Source organism: Mustela erminea, chromosome 16 (assembly GCF_009829155.1).
Source record: "Mustela erminea isolate mMusErm1 chromosome 16, mMusErm1.Pri, whole genome shotgun sequence".
Classification (NCBI taxonomy): Eukaryota; Metazoa; Chordata; class Mammalia; order Carnivora; family Mustelidae; genus Mustela; species Mustela erminea.
Window position 1 is genome coordinate 39,062,758 of NC_045629.1, and position 15,784 is coordinate 39,078,541.

Genomic DNA, 15,784 nt, shown 5'->3' on the forward strand with positions numbered 1-15,784 from the left:
AGAATAAACAAAATCCAGCAATTTCCTTTAATTTCAAAATTATGATGATACATATAGCTTTAATTTATTTTAACTAGTATCTTATAATGTATTGATAAAGAGACTACAGTTTATTTTTTGCCCATTCTCCAGTTAATAAGCATTTAGATTATATCCAACATTTTGTTATTCTAAACAAGAAAACCTTCTTATACATGCCTCCTTGTAACATGTTGTGAGTTTTCCTGGAGTAGATACCAAGAAAAAGAATTAGTCAGTTACAGAGGTTTTGTATTTCTAAATTTATTGTATATTCAAAACATTTTAAGATTATTTATTTATTTACTTATTTAAGAGAAAGACAGAGAGAGAGTGCCTGCCCAAGTAGGGGCAGTGACAGAGGGAGAGGGTGAGGGAGAGAAGCAGGCTCCCCACTGAGCAGGGAGTCTGAGGCAGGGCTCCATCCCAGGACCCCAGGATCATGACCTGAGCCAAGGCAGCCAAGACTATTTTTTAAATCACCAACCTAATTTAGCTTCTTAGCATCTAGCACAGGCTCTACATTCTTACCAACATTTAGGATTGTTGGATTTTATAATTAATGTAAATAAAGCAGATGTGTAACAATTATTCATTGTTGTTTTTATTTAAATTGCTTTGATTACTAGTGAGAATGAACATATTTTCATGGATTTCAATGGTTTATGGCCATTGAATAATGTTCTCCATGTCCTACCTACATTTGTACATTATTCTGTTGTGATTTTTTAAAATTTCTTAGAGCTTTTCTAATGTAAAGCTTGTAATTATATGTACTATAATTATCTTCTCACAGTCTTTGATTTGATTTATAACTTTGTTTATAATACATGTTGCTGAGACAAATGATTTTATGTATAAAAAGAAACATAAATTCCTATCTCATAATATATACATAACAAACTCCCAATAAGATATGGAGAAAAATATTTTAAAGTTTTTGAAAAAAATAGAAGAATATTTTTGTGAAATTGAAACAAAGAATACATAAGATGAAAAGGAAATGACTAACAAATTTGCCCCATAAAATATTTAGCACTCTTAAAGAGAGACAACAAAATCCAGACTCCTAACAATGTAGCATTTCCAGTTCAGCATAAAATTAAAAAATTACTTAGTGATTAAAAAAGTAGAAATATCTGACAAAAATTTGTCAATAAAACAGATTCAGAGATGATATAAGTGTTGGAATTTAGCTAAAATATGAAACAAGTAATCTAATATAAATATGTTCAGGGATAGGAATAGACCGGATTAGTGAGTGAACAGATAGTCAATCTCAAAAAAAAAAAGAAAAATCAAAGAACTCTAAAAAGAACTAACTGCAAAATTCTAATTTTACAAATTCTAGAGATTTAAAAAACAAAATCTCATAAAGGAAAGCTTCACTACAAGCTTAACAGCAGATTGAACACTAAAGACAAAAAGATGGTAACATGAGCTTCAGGGCTGGCAGCCAATAGAAACAACCCAAACTGAATCAGCTGCTTTAAAAAAGTCTTAGCTGGACCATGGGACAACCCAAGGAAAAGATGCCTATTTGAGAAATCCCTTGTCAGACTGGAATAGTCTAGAATTGGGACCTCCCTGTTCTCAGTTGTTGGCCAGAACATGGTGGCAGAGGTACAGTGGCAGCAAGTTAGGCAAATAGGGAACTCTGCCTTCCACAGCTGACTCTCTTGAAGGAAATGTGAGGAGCTCACCTCCTCCCTACCACACAGCCATCACAGATACTGTTTAATGTGAGAGTCAACCCAGATTAGAAAGGTTTATACATCCAAAGACAATAATGCTGGACCAGGACAAGCCTGTTTCATGGAAGTGGGGGCGTAGGGTAGGAAGATGAAAAACCTAATACTGATATGTTAATAAAGGAAGAGGAATACTGATATGTTAATAATACTGATATGTTAATACTGATACGTTAATAAAGGAAGAGGAATAAAGAAGTTTAATGCTCTCCTAAATTAATAAAAAAAAAAAAAAAAAAAAAACGGTTGGGGGACTGACATGGGCTGACATGTGTACTTTATTTTTTTTCCCGGTTTACCTATTACATTAACCACCCCGCCCCTCCACAGGAGACAAGTAGGAAAAGGAGTAGAGAGAGGCCACAAAGGATAAGAAAAGGCTGGGAAGGAAGAATTAGAAGTGACAAAAAGTGTGTGCCTCCCTGTATACGTGCATGGTAGTGATTTTTGTTATCTTTTGCTGTTTTATTCAATTAGTGTAGGTAATCCTATGGATGAAATTGCTACTTTTCTACTTGAGAACTTGTTTACTTACCAGTTTTCCCTCCCCACCCTTGTTTACTCCTTAAAACCACTTCCTTTTAATGGTCAAAAGTGAGATAAGTATGTATCAATTTTAAGATGACAAAAAAAAATCTTTAAGGAGATTTGAAAAATTGATTTATTTGACACACATTTTAAGAATGTCACTGAATATCAAAAAAAGTTATTGAATATCAAAATTAGGTATATTTCATAGGCAGTTGAGAATGGAAACTCAAATGTACAAGAAGAGATGGTGCTGAAAAATAAAGTAGATATACTATCAAACTGGAAGACTACTATGAGCAGAAGAAAGAAAACAACCGGTATCTGAACTGAGGTTCAAGATGAACTCACAGACTATTAATCCTGGCAGTTATATTTTAGAACTTTCATTATCTCAGTAATACCTGTGAAATTCAATGCCTAAATAAGTGTGTGACAGTAGTTCCCGTTCTCTTCCACATAAACTCTCTTCGGTGGGACAAAAATTAAGTCAGACCTTTCATGATGTCACCTGGTTTAGTCTATTATTTTTGTTTGTTTCATGGTTTTGTTAATTGTTAAAGTGAAAATATGACATGAAAACATCCAACTGGCATATTTCGAAATCTACAAAGTTTATCACAGACTCAATAAAGTGTCTGTTGTTTTGTGACTACTTTTCCTAAAACGTTTTTTCAGGTAGTCTACACTGAGAAATAATTCTGTCCTCCAGGTAGGGCAAAACCACTTCTAGTTGTGAATATCTATACCTTCATGTTACAAGTGAATGCTTTCACTTCACCAAAAATTTTTAAGAGAAATTGGTACCATCCTGGATTTGCAATTTAGTGAGCCTTCTTGATATATATATTTTTAATTTAATTTATAGCCATCTAATTTGGAGTCATTAAGTTCTTTGAAGTATTTTCCTATTATCAACAATTTTATTTTTGGAATTGAGTTCAATTATCCTTAAGGTGATAGAATTTGGACACATTAACTGTTCAGGCAAATTTCCTCCACTTCTTAAGATAGTACCTTTTTTTTTTTCAATCTCAATATATCAATAGGTATATTATTTGGTTTCAGTTTTGTTTTTATAAAAAGCCATAAAATAGGGTGCCTGGGTGGCTCAGCTGTTAGGCATTTGCCTTCTGCTTGGGTTGTGATCCCAGCATCCTGGGATCCTGTCCCATGTTAGGCTCCCTATTCAGCAGGAAGCCTGTTTCTCCCTCTCCAGTTCCCTGTGCTTGTGTTCCCTCTCTTGCTATCTCTCTCTGTCATAAATAAATAAAAACCAAAAAAGTCATGATCCTACCAAATTTCCAGATAACACTTTTCCACCATTTATGTATTGTAAATCATGGTGTACTTTGTACAGTTCACTTTGAGCATATCTTATGCTTTCATCCATATCTTTATTGTAGTTTGCATAGCAATGATAATATGATTTCTTTTTCTACCAGATTCCTGATTTAATGATCTACTCTACTCTACCTGATCTACTTTGCCAGCACTTCTGTTGCAAGCATCCACAGAATGAGCACAGTTTGTATGTTCATGTGCTAATAAGAACTTTGAAATCACCTTTGTAAAATCAAAGTGAATAAAATTTATTAACCAAAGAAAGCTGTAATATGATCAATTATATATCAATACATCTTATATAATAATATAATAATGTGATAAACAGCTTTATATTATGCATGGGGCACCTAACAAGTAAAGTCAGGTAATACACATTTTCTTTTTATAGTTTCCATTTTATTTTTTGAGATACACAATGCTGATAGTCTCAAGTCCACTTTTTTATGTTATCTTTTTCTGTTATATGAGCCACATGAAATAAATTTGAAAAGCAAACAAATTTATGATTATAAATTTCTTCAACTAAGGATAAATGGTAAATCAAAAGAACACAAACACAGATGAGACAGGAGAAGAAAACAGAGGAAATCAATGAGAAGGGAGAGTATCTCCACAACATTTGTTAGGTCTAGACAAAGACAGAAAAGAGTTACTGAGCCAGAATTTTGTGATTCATTATGTGTAAGAGTAATGGTATGTTTTTAAAAAAAAAAAAAAAGCGTATTTATTTACAGCTTCCAAGAAATGTGTTTTCCAGGAATTAACCCACTTAACTAGAGAGCAGTATGTCTCCAGTCTGAAAATATATTGAGACTTTCTTATTTCTAAGCTGTGTAAATTTTTTAAGGGCCAAAAGACTGGCTCTAACTTATTTGATGGCAATAAAGTAGATCTCTGATGTTAGATCTGGACATTCTTTATCCATGTTTATGGCTCATGGTATGTTTAGTGAGACTCAGAGGTTAATTGATTTGACTACCAATTTGAGAGACACATCAATCAGACATACAGAGTAGCCAGATCAACTCAAATCTAACCCACAAAGCAGTGTGTTTCTAACAACAAATACAGTTATCCGTCACTCCAGATTATGACTCAAGGACTTCAATACAATGAAATCCCAAAGTAGCTCTTTTACATGTACAACTGATTTGCTTAATTTGCATGTAAGATTCTCCTCATAATTTTACCATAGTTAGAGAAAAATAGTCATAAAGGAAGCAGTAGAGAAAGCCAAAGCTAATACTGATCTCTCCAGTCAATTACTTATGCTCAGTTACACTGTGAAATCATTAAGAATTAGTGATCCAAGATCTTTGCTATATTGGACATTAAAGAGCAAGTATTCTCAGTGTTTAACCCTGTCTGTTCACCAGAACCGAGAGCAGGTTGCAGAAGACGTCCAGATGAGTGCCAACAGCATTACTGTGTCTTAATTACTTAGCCATATCTAAGTAACATGGAATAAAAATTATGCAATAAAAATTTGCAAATCATTTCCTAATGACATAAACAAATTTGGGGGGCATGAGTATTTGGGGTTGCTTTTTTTTTTTAAAAAAAACTAAATTACCCAATTGTATAGCGTTCACTAATCATATATTCTCTGGATAATTTCATCAATTGACATAGTCTCGGTTTGATTTGGAAAAAAAAACCAAAATGGGATGCTCTCATCCCATTCTTCTTTCATCTATCCTAGTTCTCTAACTAACATCTCACCTACTTTTAGAGGCAAATTTTACTGTATGACTCTCTAATCATGACTTTGTTTCAATCTTCTTTGCAGATTTAAATGTTTTAGTTCTGTTATATCATCTGATATATTACTGTTCTTACTTCCTGGCCATATTCTTTGGTATTTTAGTAAAATCTCCACCTCCTTTCCTACTGGCCCGTGAATTAAAAATAAACAAAGAAAAAAAAACATTTCCATCTATCATGCAGAGAAGCTACTAGCACAGATTTGGAAATCCTGGAGTGACTTCATTATATACATGGAGCCAGATGCCCCACTCAGTACAATATTTCTATCATCATGTTCATTTGGTCACTCTGGGCTACTTCTCTGTTCCAAGAGTAGTAGGTATTCTTCAAAATGGTTGCTTCTAACTTGGACTCTTTAGCACTTTTCCAAGAATTTACATGCATACTCAGAGACACCTGCTAAACAATTCTGGTGTATCTGAGTAAATCTAAATGTCTTTCTTGAGATGGAACATAATTAGCTATTGAAATCTTCAAAGAAAGGTCTTCTGTATAGAGCCCAGTAGTTGCTAAAAGTACATGAACTCCTCCTCTTGGTTGAATCTGCATCCTTCCCCTGAATTTAGAGCAAGGAGGAGAGTGCTGATTGTTATCTGACCCTTTGCATTGCCTATTTCATACATAGATGCCTTTGTGCATACCTATCTATCACCTGACTATGACTTTGTCCAAGAATGTTTCATTTAACCACTAGCTACCTAATGAAGAGGCAATCAACAATATACCTAAATTTATTAACAGAAAAGGACTTGTGGTCTTTTAAATCGATCACTGGTTGGGGGCACCTGGGTGACTCAGTCAGTTAAGCGTCTGCCTTTAGCTCAGGTCATGATCCCAGAGTCCTGGAATCTGGTCCTGCTTCAGGCTCCTTGCTCAGCAAAGAGCCTACTTCTCCCTCTGCCTGCTGCTCCCCCTGTTTGCTCGTTCGCTCTCTCCCTCTCTCTCTCTCAACCTCTTTTTCTCTGACAAATCAATAAAGTCTTTGAAAAATAAAATAAGTGAATCACTGATAAGAGAGCCATACTTTATAGAAATTATAAAACTGGGCCACATAGAGGCCCACACAGAACTGCTCCACTCACATTTAGTGTGTGTGCTTCCAACTAATAGATATTATCCATTTCTTTTTTTTCTGGGTGCATTCCAAGAGTCAGGCAGCCTCAAAATCAGAACAAAACAGCCAATGAGAAGCTTATGGAATCCTATCATGTGAATAAGAAGAAACTACAATTTCCAAAGGTGTTCTTCAAATTCTTATTATACTGTATGCTTAACATTCAAAGAGGAGATTTGAAGCACAAGTTTTATTGTTCCCAGTAGGTGTGAGCCCACTCACAGAATATGAACAGAAAAATAATGATAATAGTGAATATTTATCGCTTGTTTACTATGTATCTGGTACTGTTCTAAATGCAATATTTATATCAACTCATTTAATCCACACAACATCCCCTTAAAGTAGATATATTGAAGCACTAGGGAGGAAATCATGGTGTAAAGAAGTTAAATATCTATAAGTGGTGGATCTGCAATATGAACTAATTGGTCTGGAGCCCATGTTCTCAACTGCATAGCTTAATATTGCACACACACACACACACAAAAAAAAAACCAATAACAATAATACCTAATTTTTAGTAGTTACTGGGTAGGAAAGAAACCTAGTACTCTTTCAGTTCTTTCTGAGTCTTAGAACTATAAGTCAAGCAATTAGAGGCTGAGGTTAATGCCTTGACAGTCACACCGAGATATAAACTGATCTGAAACCATTTGGGCCCCAGGACTACCAGAAAACAGAATGAAGCTTTGACAATCCTGTACTTGTCTGAATAGGAAGGTCGTTTAAAAATACAAAGTTTAGGGGTACCTGGATGCCCAGCTGATTAAGCATCCAACTCTTGGTTTTGTTCAGGTCATGATCTCAGGGTCATGATCTTAGGGTTGTGAGATCGAGCCCCACCTAAGGCTCTGCACTGGGAGCAGGATCTGCTTGGGATTCTCTGCCTCTCCCTCTTCCTCTGCCCTCATTCTGCTAGTACTCACTTGTGAGCTCTCTCTCTCTCTCTCTGGAATAAATACATAAATAAAATCTTTAAGAAATAATAAAATAAAATAACAACCTTATACATCATATATATAAACTGGACTGGGATTTTTTTTAACAGCTAAAGATTCCTATGAACAGTAATTCTTTAAATAAGTTTACACATCAGAACATATACTGATTATTTTAGTTACTAGCTCTTTTTGTGGCTATGAGCATGTTACTTAATCTCTCTATGCCATAGTTTTGTCATTTATAAATTTAGGATAATAACAGTACTTATACAACAAGGTTTTTTAATAATTAGGTGAGTTGCTAGGTATAAAATGGTTTGAAAATTACCCAAGATATGATAAGTACTATGAAAAAATTGTGTTCATATCATTATTACTATTATCCAGGACTCCCAACCATTATGGTCAGAAAAAGTTAAAACAAATAGCTATGATATTGTTCAAGTTTACATTTTATCCATGATTCCATTACCTTCTCCCGCTATCCCTCCCAGAGTTTGCCGGTCTCTTTTTGTAAGTAGAAAGGTGACTACTGGCATTCCATCAATCCTCAGGATCTTGATTTCTTCTTATACTTTCAAAATCTACTCATTTGGATGTTTTAGATAAAAGTTTGTTACTATCTGCATGCTGAATTCAACCTCAGAAGTCCAAAGGACAGACAATCAGCACAGCCCTTCTATCTCACTTCCCCCATTACCACGATGCTCTAGGCTTCTAGTTCATTCTTTGGGACTCCACCAATCTGTTCTACCTGCCTCCTAAGCCAGAATACTGCATCCTTAGGGGACCATCAGGCACCCAATAGTATCCCAAATAACTCTTGAACTAAATACCTTTACTCTCATTTTGCCTTAACCAGTAATCAAAACTTATTTCCCCTAACTTGTATGAACCAGTCGTGAAGTTGTTAAATTATTTCCAAGTTTTCATCCTCTCTTTATCCATAAATTTGATATTTGCAACTTTTCTTCTCAACTTGAAAAGAATCCTGATTCTTCAGACACATTTTCTTTTTTTTAAATCCAAGCTATACTGCTTCAGGCTGCCATGAGAACAGTTTCTGCAAATTAAAGAACTCCCAGTAACTGGGCTTCCCAGTTCTGCTCTAGGGACAATGCCCTAAGAACCAGGCATCAACCTAGATACAAGCTATGTAGTCAGTTAAATAAGAAGTGTTAAATGAATACAAAGTGCATAAGATTAGCTATGCAACAACTTTTGTATGGCGAAGAATACTGCAATATTTTCATGTGCTTAATAATGGTACTTTTCAATTTATAACTTTTATTCATAAGAAACAATAAATACAAAAGAAAGGAGAAATTCTGCATTAAATGTATGATGACTTTTTTTAATTCTGTAAACAATTATAAATTGAAAAAGAATATCTTCTGAAATATCCAAAAATATCCAAAGAATTCCCAAGTTCTAATGATCTAAACTTCATTCTGAAACATTTGGAAATGTAATTAGGTACTGTGAATTTCCTGAATATGCAGCACAGACAATTGGCTTGAAATCAACTTGGCATATTTAAATTGTACATATTCTTTGAAGTATTTTATTAAACTAACAGAACATGTTTCAGGTCAATCATTATAGCCAATATTTAAAATAAAGTTTATGTTGGGAAATAATTATCTATAAATATCTCACATTTCTTGCATGATCTAGATCTTCTGAGCAAAGGCATTTACAGTCAGTTTAAGAATGCTTTTATATAAGGTAACACTGCAGAAGAGTAAAGTTTAGAGATATTTCCATCTCTTGAGATGTTCTGGAGTGATGAAGTCCTCTCTGGAGGTGATTCCTTACATTCTAGAGTAAAGATAAAGTCTCTATCTCCAGAACTAGATGAGCAGTTCACCAGAAGTTGTATATATAATCAGGATTTACTAATTCTAGGGTTATTTATTTTGGGCATACAGATACCATTCAACTTCCAGCACATCATCCTGTGGGGACTGGAACTCAGAGAACTGGTGCTACAGAGTTAACATCCAGATGATGCTTCTGCTGTAACTAATAAACTTTGTCTCTGACCTAGGTGTACTGTGATTTTACATGTATTGGTACCAGATGAATGTCTGTGTCCCCTCCCCCATCAAAGAAATTACATTTTTTATAAATATTAGGAAGTAGGATATTTGGAAGAGAATTAGGTCATGAGGACTCCACCCTCATGGAACCCTCATGGAACCCTCATGAATAGTATTAGCATTCTTGTAAAGAAGAAACAGGAGAGCTCTCTCTCTCTGACTGCCACCATGGAGAGACACAATCAGAAGACAGTATCTGCAAACCTGGAAAAGAGCCCTCACCAGACACCAGATCTGCAAGCATCTTGATCTTAGATTTTCTAGACTCCAGAACTATGAAAAATAAATTTCTGTTGTTTAATCCATTTAGCCTAGGGTAATTTGTTATAGCAGCCCAAATTGATTATATTTTCTAAACTATGGATTGGATTTATCTTTTCTAAAATTTCATTTAAATGGAATCATGTAGTATATAATTCTGTTTGGTTTACTTCACTCAAGATTATTTTCATTTGTGATTTCTGAGATCCAGACATGTTATTACTTATTATAACAATGCATTCCTCATATTTATTGATTGGTATTCCAGAGTATAAATATTCTGCAATATACTTATGAATTCTGCTATTGAAAAACACCAGGGCTATTTCCCAGTTTGGAGCTACTATGATAAATCTACTATAAGTAGTTTGCAAGTCTTTGTATGGAAACACATTTTATTTCTCTTGGGTAAATATGTAGGAGTGGAATGATTTGGTTGCATGGTAAGTGTGTCATTAGCTTTATGCAATACTGCCAAATTGTTTTCCAAATTGTTTGTGCCATATAAAATTCCACCAACAATTTATGAAAATTCCACACGCTTTTATCTTCTCTAAAACTCATGTTATTAATCTTCCTAATTTAGCCATTTCTAACAGATGCATAGGGATGTTTCACATGGTAGATATGGTCAATTTCCATTTGGCTTCCATTTCTATACTCTTCTATTCTCCTTATCCCTAAGAATGACAGGAATTGGAAAGCTAAAGCTGTTTTTCCTAAACTCCCTTATGACTAGGCTTCTTAATACAGTTTAGATTCTTTCACTAAGATTAATCATATCACATTTGGAAGGTATCAAGGAAGTGGAGACTACACTGGGATGGTGCAGTTGGACAAGCTGACTGGAAAGTAGCTGGATTCCATGTTTTTCTTTGTCTTACCAGATTCATGGGTATGGAGAAACTATGATATCAAGTGATCAAGAAAGCAGTTAGTTCCTAACCTCTGGGTTGCAGCTATTGTAGTGTATATTCTTGAAATAAAAAAAAAAGTGGTGACTTCCTGACTTTCCTTTCTTTAGGCATCCAGTGATTTTGAAATCACTTAATCTCAGTATTTTTCTGCTTGGAATGCCTAGAGTCCTTTCTGTTACCTGAACTCTGATTAATTCAATAGACATTAAGAAAGAGAAAGAAGTTTAAAACAAAATGTCTGTGAAATACAGACAAGGAATTTTTTTTTATTTTTATTTTATTTTTTTTTAAATTTATTTATTTATTTATTTTTTATTTTTTATTTCCAGCATACCAGGATAGAGTATTATGCCTCCATCAGAAAGGATGAATACCCAACTTTTGTAGCAACATGGACGGGACTGGAAGAGATTATGCTGAGTGAAATAAGTCAAGCAGAGAGAGTCAATTATCATATGGTTTCACTTATTTGTGGAGCATAACAAATAGCATGGAGGACATGGGGACTTAGAGTGGAGAAGGGAGTTGGGGGAAATTGGAAGGGGAGGTGAACCATGAGAGACTATGGACTCTGAAAAACAATCTGAGGGTTTTTTTATTTTTTATAAACATATATTTTTATCCCCAGGGGTACAAGTCTGTGAATCACCAGGTTTACACACTTCACAGCACTCACCAAAGCACATACCCAGACAAGGAATTTTAAGGGGGAATTGGTTCAGCATTCTAAACCTCTTCACCTTAATTCTCAGTGAGAACTGCTTAATGTCATGTTATCACAAATAATTTCTTAACAAAGATCTGTTGGCCATATATTAGTGATGGTAATATTTATTGAGAGTTTACTATGTACCAGGCACTGTAAGAATCAATGCAGTTAACCTAACTAACTAACTAACCTAACTAAACTAACTAACTAAGTTATTACAAACTTAGGTTAGTCATAGTACAGACACTGTTATCTTAAATTCATTTTAGCATTTCCTACATTGTACCAGAAAAGGATTTAAACCTAGGTCTGTCCAAAATAAATTTATTTTCACCAATTTCACTTCTACCATGTTGCCTCTCTGATAAAATTTGTCACGAATTATCATTTTCTACCTCACTGGGAGAATAGATATTCACTCTCCCAAGTCCTTGGTCTTAACCTACAAAGTTACCCACTTCTGACTTCCTTTCTTCTTTTCAAGGTTGTAATGGAAATCATTGCTTTCTCTTTCTATTTAAGAAAAAACCTATTAGAAAAGTTATATGTAGTTATTATTATATAGTTATAATATTAGTAGTTGTATATTATAATTTATATTATATTATATATATTATATAGTTATAACATAGTTATAATCCAGCAATCCCTCTTCTGGGTATATGTCCAAAGAAAATGAAATTATTACCTCAAAGAGTTGTCTGCACACGCATGTCCACTGCAACACTATTCACAATAACCAAGCTAAAGAAGTGACCTAAGTGTCTGTTGATGGATGAATGGCTAAAATTGTGATATACACATACAATGCAATATTATTCATCCTTTAAAAAGGAGATTCTGCCATATGCAACAGCATGGAGGACATTATGTTAAGTGAAATAGTGCAAAAAGAAAAATACTGCATGATGTCACTTATAGTCGAAATCTAAAAAAACTTGATTCACAGAAGCAGAAGCAGAAAGTAGAAAGGTGGGAGAAATGAGAGATGTTGGTCAAGGGATGCAAAATTGCAGCTGTGTAGGATCAATAAGTTCTAGAGAGCTAATGTACAGCATGATGACTACTGTTAATACCACGCTTCTGTATATTAGAAATTTGTTTAGATTTCAAATGCTTTCATCAAAAAAAAAAGTTAGCTATGAGAAGAGATGGATATATTAATTAGCTTGGCTGCCGCATTCATTTCACTATATATGTATATACCAAAACATCATGTTGTATACTTAAAGCGTATAATTTTTACTTATAATGTCCCTATTAATCATATATGATTAAGTGAGAGACCCAAAACTCAAAACAACAGTGAATAAAATAAAGTTGATGTGTATTTCTTCACTATGTCGAGTTTGGATATAAGAACTCCACTCAGACTCCTTCAATCCTGCTATTCCACTAGACTGGGCATAAAGTTTTCACTTTATGGTTGAAGACAACAGCTCAAACTCCACCCATCTTTTCTATATACTGATCAGCAGGAAAAAGGAAAGGCTAAAAAGTAAAATGGCATCTTCCTCATTCTAAACATATATGCTAAAAATTGCACACACATTTCTGCTTAGAGTCTATTGGCCATAAACTAGCTATCTTTAACTGTAAGGTGGCTAAGAAATATAATTTTTTTCCTGAAGTCACAAGTCCAGCTAAAAATTAGATTTTCTTAATAAGTAACAATTGTAAATTAGTCCTTAGAGAACTAGTGAAAACATCCATGCACTCAATCTCTTTTCTATATTCCATTTTACCTACTAAGAGATTCATTCTATAAAATATATACAAATCCATCATAAAATATAAGGTGTTTGATGACCTGTGTCACGTAACTCTTTTGTCTCAATTTCTGCCACCATCATCTCAAATCTCAAATTCTCCCTCACCTCCAGACATGGGTAATCCACTGTTTTGCAAAACTCTCGGTGGATCACTGAAGGCTCCATCAGATCAGCTGTGCTGTAGGTAAGAACCACTACAAATAACACTGAATAAAGAACTTACGGAAATTCAACTCTAAGGAGGAATGGAGGTAGTAAAGAAGTCCATGCAAGGCTATTGTCTCTGAGTCTGAGGATGAGCCTGAAGAAGTATGACTCTTGGTCTAGAGGTCAGGAAAAAAAGCTGAAAGAAAGATGAAAGATGAAAAAAAATGAAAGAAAACAATGAGAAACCAGAACCATGAGAATAAGCTAGAACTTACACCCGTCTCTAGCCTCTGCTGTCAGCTTCAATGCTAGGATTGCCCTGAAGGAAAAGCTAATCCTCTTGAGCATAGACCTGTTCATGTGCCCAGCACAGGATTCAGAGAACCCACAGGAGAAAATCCAGCAGGAAAGAAAGGAGCCACATACCTGTGTGTTGACACTTGCTAGCAAAGTAAGCCAACACTGCCACGTGCTCAGTGCCCCAGACCAACTTCTAAAACAGAAAACACTGTCACTGCTCCCTCACTTCTGCCTGCCAGATCACATGCAAATTCATCTTCTTGTCATCCATAATCCTGAACAATGCTGGGAAGGGGATGTTTGGAAAGGGAGTTAGAGCTCAGCTTATCTGGCACAGAATAGACCTGTCTGTGTTATTTGGATCTCATTTTTAAAACATACTTCTTCAACTCCTAAGACCAGGCTAATTACTAAAATGTGACTCTGTGGTACTTCTCTTATTTTCTTCAGTCATATTCAGGGTTTGGGGGGTTTGGGGTTTTCGTTTGTTTTTTGTTGATCACATCTGCCCCCACAAAATGAAAAAAATTAAACTTTTCAGTTGGAAAAATGCACAGATAAGTTTTTCACTGTTAAAAAAAAAAAAAAGGCTTTTGAAATAGTCCCTTCAAAGTTAAAGATTTTCTCCATCTTCTTCCACTTAGAACCGTTTTTGGAATTTATGGAATTGATTTCATTGAATGATTTTGTTTGCACAATTTTAAAAAATAACTTTGGCGGTTTCTATATACACAGAAGCTTTTCTTTTCCAGGAGGTAACTTCTGTGAAGGAAGATAGTAAAATGGAGGCCAACATGGTGAGTTATTTATGAATCTCGACCAAGCTCAAAGGCCTTGGATGTTCGTTATGCACTAGATTTTTATCTTCCCTCACACATCTTTACTGAATAAATAATGTTGTAAGCTATGGAGTATTTTCTTTAATTTTTAAAAAAAATTTCTATCTTTATTATTTAATAGGACTAGAAGATATGAACAAATATGTCAAGATAATCACCAAGCAAAATCAGTTGAGTTCTCCTTATCAAGGTATCTTTTCTATACCTGTAGAGAAAGTATTTCTAATGAAAGGAAAAATACAAAGGACAAAAGGTATACTTCCTACATAAAAATTAAAGGATTTTCAAAGTTTTTCCCAACACACCTGTTTTCTCCCTACAGAAGTCTCTGTACTTGTTGAATGTAATTATAAGTAAAATGAATTTTAAGTAATTGTAAGTTAAATGAATTGTTAGGATGAATTGTATATGAGAATATATAAAATATTAAACCGAAACACAATTTAGTTTTTTTTTCTGGAAAAATTTTGTCATTTTTTTCTGACTTGCACTTCAGAAGTTTTTTAATGTATCAAAATATTAGTTGGTTTTAAATATTATATGAGCTAACAAAGAACTTGACTCTTTCAACTGTGCCTCTCCTGTCATCAAATGTGAAAGGCCCCAGTTTTTTCATGTTGGCCACATACTGAGTGAAGTGTTAATTTGGAATCACCCTGTCCTATGCTTAGCAAGAAGTTAATATCAAGATGGTTTTTCATTTTTGAAAAATGAACTGTGATTTTTAATAAAAATACATCGAGCATTATTTATCATATTTGACAAGCTACTGAGGTAGCTAGGGCAACATTTAGTGATGTCACCAGATAAAGATTTAGGTAATATTCTTTAAAAATAGGAGTCCCCAGTGAATTCTAAGGACTTCATACTGTTTGTGATTGTTAGTTTTGCCTGTACCTCTGCAAAATGGTAAAAAGTGATTCAGTTAATTAAAGAGCTATCAGCCAACTGAAATTCAGAAAAGCTACTAATGGTAATTAATTAAATTTTACCTTTTTTTCTTAGTGTATTATGTACATTGACTAAGATGTAAAACTAAAACAATCAGCATAATGTACTTTTTAAGTCAACAAAATATTCTATCAGATTTAAGAGAAATAAAAAATTATTTTAAAAATGTACCCCGGGGATAAATACATATGTTTATAAAAAATAAAAAATTTAAAAAAAAAATCGAATGAAACATTGAAGTATTTATTCTTTCTCAATAGTATTGCTTTTACAATCCAATGCATAAAGGCAGGGCACTGAGCTGTCCCACAGATCTG